Source organism: Panthera tigris, chromosome D4 (genome assembly GCF_018350195.1).
Source record: "Panthera tigris isolate Pti1 chromosome D4, P.tigris_Pti1_mat1.1, whole genome shotgun sequence".
Lineage (NCBI taxonomy): Eukaryota > Metazoa > Chordata > Mammalia > Carnivora > Felidae > Panthera > Panthera tigris.
Window position 1 is genome coordinate 6,590,927 of NC_056672.1, and position 5,798 is coordinate 6,596,724.

Here is a 5,798-nt window from a genome sequence, read left to right on the forward strand (position 1 = left end):
CTTTATCTCCCTCTCTATTCCCCTCCCCCACTCATGCTCTGTCTCTGTCTCTCTCTCTCTCTCTCAAAAATAAATGCACATTAGAAAAAAAAAGAAAAAGAAAAAGAGGTGGACTCAACCAACAGAGCTACCCAGATGCCCCAGTACTTACTTGTCTTTTTTAAACAAGGAGTTTAGTTTTATTTTCTCTGTGCATTTGCAAAACATTTAGGAGCAACACAGAAAAAAATAAAATAAAACCTCTTGTGAAAAAAAAATTACACTAAAAAATGTCCTGAGAGGAATTAGTGCCTTAGCCCTAGTAAGTTACAGCAATTCTGATTGGTCCAAGGAATTGAGAAAGATATTGGGACCATAGAACAGGAGGCAAGAGAATGAGAAATTACTGAGGAAAATGGCCTGGAAGTGGGCCATGAGGGGAACTGGAGGCCGGGAGGTGGGTCTGGGTGGAGGGAGGGGCCCCCACTGGTAGCCATGCGAGGGGGTCTTGGCAGCCCAGCATATCCACGAAGGGGCATGAGTGGAGGAGGCCCAGTGTATCCATGTGGACGCAAAGACCCAGGTGATCCATGGGAGATCCAAACAGAGATCACTGGAGGGACATGTCCATTGGAGGAGGTTCTGGATGAGGCATTCCAGGGGACAGTCGGGTGGTGGCTGCCTCCCAGAGCCTGGGGCCCAGCATGGGGGTTATTCTAAGCCATGAGAGTATGGTGGGCCAGTTGCATCTGAGACATCCCTGGATGAGGCATCCCACCTGGTGGAAATGGGTGAGGATAAGAGTGTCTGTATCCAGGATGTCCGGCCTCTGGGGTTCTTGCTGATGGTGGGCCTTGTCCTCCAGCCCCAGGAAGCATAGGTGGTGAGGGTATGGTTGGGGGTATCCCAGGTGGAAGGGCTCCAGGGGGCAGCAATGGGGGTGGGAGGGACTGAGGAAGGGGCATGCCTGGTGGAGGAAGCCCAGGCCCCAGTGATGATACCACAGAATTGGGGGGTGGGGTGGGGGTGAGGAGAGTGGGATGCATCTGCCAACAGCTGATGAAGGCAGTCAGCCTGGGAAAGTGGGTTCTGGGTTGCCAGAAGTTGTTTGGATACTGAGCTACAGTGCTTACACTTGGAGTCCTTTTTGAAGCCATAGAACACAGTGATTGGGTGGTTACAGAGATACTGCCCTTCATGGCCTCAACAGCTGCATCCAAAGCATCAAATGAAGCAAAACTAATAACGGCATAATCTTCCGAGTTGCCTGTGTCAGCATCCCACATAATCTTAGGGGTTTGCAAGATCACTCCAAAGGTGCTAGAAGTTATCATAAAGCAGCTTCTCACAAATCTCTGGGTCCAAATTGCCAACGAAAATGTTAGCCCCAAAATCCAGGTTCTTGTGAGCCTTGTTCACCTGTAGTGGTTTCCCACTGAGTTTGACCATGTTCGTGAGTTAATGGCATAGTTGGTATCTTCCTCACTCAAGATTCTGTAGCGTTTGTACTGCCCTGACTCTATCCTTGGGCATGTTCCTGGGTGGCTCAGTCATTTGAGCATCCAACTCTTGATTTCAGCTCAGGTCATGATCTCATGGTTCATGGGATTGAGCCCTGACATCAGGCTTTGCACTGACAGCATGGATCCCACTTGGGATTCTCTCTCTCCCTCTCTGTCTGCCCCTCCCCCTAACTCTCTCTCTCTCTTTCAGAATAAATAAATAAACTTAAAAAAAAAAAAGAATTACTCATCTATTATTCTTATTATTCTATTATCTATTATCCATATCAAAGAGCTAACTACATTTGTTGAACAAGCTTCTTTTTTCTGTTTTGATCTCATAAGTAAATGTTCATACATACTACTTGTGGATAATCCAAATAATACACACTGTATAGTGTACAAAGTAGAAGTTCCCCTTGGTCCTCTTCCCCTAGCCCTCTTCACTTGCCAGAGGTAACCATTGATGACTGTCTGGTGTGTAACTTTTCAGACTTTTTTCTGCTACATACCTCCTACAGATGTAGTTTTGAGCCCCATAAATAAAATGGATAATTCTACCCGTTTTTCTGTTACCATTTTTTCACTTATCACATATTGGAGATCTTTCATTCAATATGTATTGCTTTCCTTCACGCCTTTTAACTCTTATACAGGGTCCAATGAAATAGGTGACTTATAATTTATTCAAAAATTCCAGCATTTATCAACATTTAGGTTTGTAATTTTCACAATTGAAAGCAGTGCTAAATTTGCACATCATTATATATACATTTCATGGGCACAAAAGTATTCCCTAGGATAGACAGAGACTGTCTGGGCCAAAGGAAATACATATTTAAATTTGGGGGGCTATTGCCAAATTGACTTTCAAAAATCTCAGAGTAGCATATCATGCCCATTTCTCTATAATCTCACTAACTCTGGATATTATGAATCTTTAATTTTAGGTGATTTTAATTCCAAATCACATTAATTCCAATAGTTCAACAAATATTTACTAAACACCTCTTATGTGACAGGTACCTCGCAGAGTATGTATGTTATACAGCCACTGTTCTACCTCTCCTTGTCTTCCTTTGTCTTTAATATACTTAAAGTAGACATAATAATGCTAGATCATAAAATTCACCAACCATCTAACCAAGCAAGTAATTATTCAATCACATTCAAATATACTTCTGAAATGAGCAGCCTTATACCATTTTTCTTATGGGAAAAATGATTCCTTTGGGAAAATACTGATGACATACAAAGACCAGAGATTTTTACTCTGGTAAAAGTCCTGGGGGACCTTGATCAGTTATTCAACCTTTCTGAACTTCTGTTTCCTAATCTTCCCTATGAGAATAATAGGGGTGCTTACCTTTGAGCACTGATTTTAAGTTATAATGAGATAACAAATAAAAAACACTCAACAAAATCCTGATAATAATAATAGGTGACATCAGAGTGCTTGCAACACACCAGTCATCCGTCAAGGGCTTTTTATGTATTAAATCACTTGAGCCTCACAACAACTCCGTGAAGTGGTTCATTTCGTTATCTTCGTTTCAAAAGTAAGAAACTGAGGCACAAATACTAACCTTCCTAGGGACTTCGTTAAATCCTGCAAAACCAGGACTGAACCCTAGATGGTCTGGCCTCAGAGCCAACCACACTCTACAGTCTCCTGAATAGGCAATCAAGCAATAAATACTATTTCCTTTATTCTTCTCTTTTTAAGGCAGAGGCTGTACACAACCCTATTTAAAGAATATAAATATGATGATGGAAACTGATTCATTAAATTCTTAAGGAATCAGGTAATATTATTTACATATAGTATATAACAAAGGCTCCTACCCAGGGACAGACTCTTGTTTGCTGGAACAGCTCCAGATGCTCCTAGGTTGTAGAGCAGTGATTCTCCAAATGTGGTCCCTGGACCAGCAGTATCAGCACTGCCTGACTTGTCAGAAATGGAAATACTTAAGCCCAAACTCAAAACTCCTGTATAAAATTATGGAGATGAGGCCCAGTCACTTGTGTTTTAACAAGACTTCCAGATGACTCTGATGTATGTAAAAGTTTAAGAACCACTGTTGTAGGAAATCCATGATACGGGTGAAGTGAAAAGAAAAGAAATAGCCTAAGAGCTCAGAGTGACTTTCAAAATAAACAGATGTGCAGAGAAGAGAGGGAAGGGGGAAAGATGAAAGACAAGTGAGGCCCAAATGCCTTGAAGGATGAACAAAAAGAAGAAAATTTTATTTAATATTGTGGCAGTACGTGTAGGGAAATAAAAGATGGATGGCAGAGATCATTTTAAAACATTTTGCTTTGTGTTATAAATTAGATGCACTTTCATGCTCTTAAGAAAACAACTCGATTTTCAAGATGGCAATGGAATAGAAGGCTCCTTGCATGTCTTGTCCCACAAACACAGCTAGATAACTATCAATCATCCTAAAGACCCCAGAATTGACCTGAAGGCTGATGGAACAAAACTCCACAACTAAAGAGAGAGAAGAGGCCACATTGAAGAAGGTAAGAAGTGTGGAGAACTGCTTCAGGAGAGAATTGGATCACTATTGCTGCAGAGAGGAGGGAGCCATGGTTGTGGAGAAGGGTGAGAGAAAGAGAGAGAAGTACACACAGAAACAGACAAGGAGAACACTTGCCCAAAGCCATTGGCTTGGAAAATGAGAGGGGCTGAATTTTGTGCGTTCTTGTAACCAGTGGGGCCTACAGCCTGGAGGGTTTTTTTTGTGTGTGTGTGTGTTTTTTTTTTTAATTTAAATTTTAGTTAGCCAACATTCAGTGTAATCTTGGTTCCAGGAGTAGAATTCAGTGATTCAACACTTACATACAACACCAGTGCTCATCACAGCAAGTGCCCTCCTTAGTACCCATCGTCCATCTAGCCCATCTCCTACCCACCTGCCTCCATTAACCCTCAGTTTGTTCTCTATAATTAAGAGACTCTTGTGGTTTGTTTTCCTCTCTTCTCTTTTCTTCCTTCCCCTTCCTATATATTCATCTGTTTTGTCTCTTAAACTCTACATATGAGTGAAATCATATGGTATTTGTCTTTCTCTGATTGACTTATTTCAATTAGCATAATATATTCTAGCTTCATCCACATTGTTACAAATAAAGGCTGACTTTTAAAGGTCACTGAACTTGGCTGGGATAGAGCCTGGAGGGCACTTCCCTGTTCCTGGAGAGAAGGCAGACAAAGAACCCAGGAGCAGACAATGTGGAAACAGCATCTGAAAAATGCCTGGGGCACACAGTGGGTAGATTATTCACTCTCAGTCAACACTGCCTCAGTCCCAGCACAGTGGGCCCCTACCCTAGAAGACCAGCACAACCCCCTGCCCATACCACATCTTCTGACCAGAGAGCTCTTCAGGGCTTCAGTTCTGGTGGAGGTGGTATCAGGTCTCATTTCACAAGCAGACAAGAGAACACCTATTTAACCTCACCACATTCAGTCCAGGGACCAAACACTGCCCACAGCAGGCAAGGAGAGCCTCTGCAGATGACTGGCCTGAAAGATAGAGCAGCCAAAACATGCAGCACACACCAGAGAAACTCCCTGAAGCACCTGGGCACTACTTGACCTATTCTTCATAAGACCATTACATTCAGGAGTGGGAGGTATAACTGGCTTTTCTAACACAAAGTGGAAGGCAGAGACTTAGACAAAATGCAGAGATGGAGGAATTATCCCAAATGAAAGAACAAGATAAAGCCAGAGATCTAAGTAAAATAGATATAGGTAACATGCCTGAAGGAGTGTTTAAAGCAACAATCATAAGGATACTCAATGGGCTTGAGAAAAGAATAGAAGACATCAGTGAGACCCTTACCACAAAGATAAAGGAGTTAAAAAAAAGAATCAATCAACGACAAAGAACGCAATAAACGAGACTGGAAACAGGCTTGATTCAACGAACAGTAGAGGAAAGAATTAGTTACTTAGAAGACAAAATAATGGAAAATAATAAAGCTGAGCAAAAGAGAGAAATAATAATTTTGCAACATAAGAATAGATCCAAGGAACTCAGTGACTCAATCAAATGTAATAACATTCATATTATAGGAGTCTCAGAAGAAGAGGAGAGAGAAAAGGGGGCAGACAATTTATTTCAGGAAATAATATCTGAAAATTTACCTAATCTGGGGAAGGAAACAGACATCCAGATCCAGGGAAGCACAGAGAACTCCCATTAAAATCAACAAAAACAGGCCAAAACCAAGACATATTATAGTTAATTCTGCAAAATATAGAAATAAAGAAAAATCCTAAAAGCAATATGACAAAAGAAA

At 41.5% G+C, this 5,798-nt stretch overlaps 1 pseudogene; it reads right to left on the reverse strand.

Moving 5' to 3' along the window:
* Positions 1–382: 382 nt before the first annotated feature.
* LOC102956718 lies at positions 383–1,512 on the reverse strand (annotated as a pseudogene).
* Positions 1,513–5,798: the final 4,286 nt, after the last annotated feature.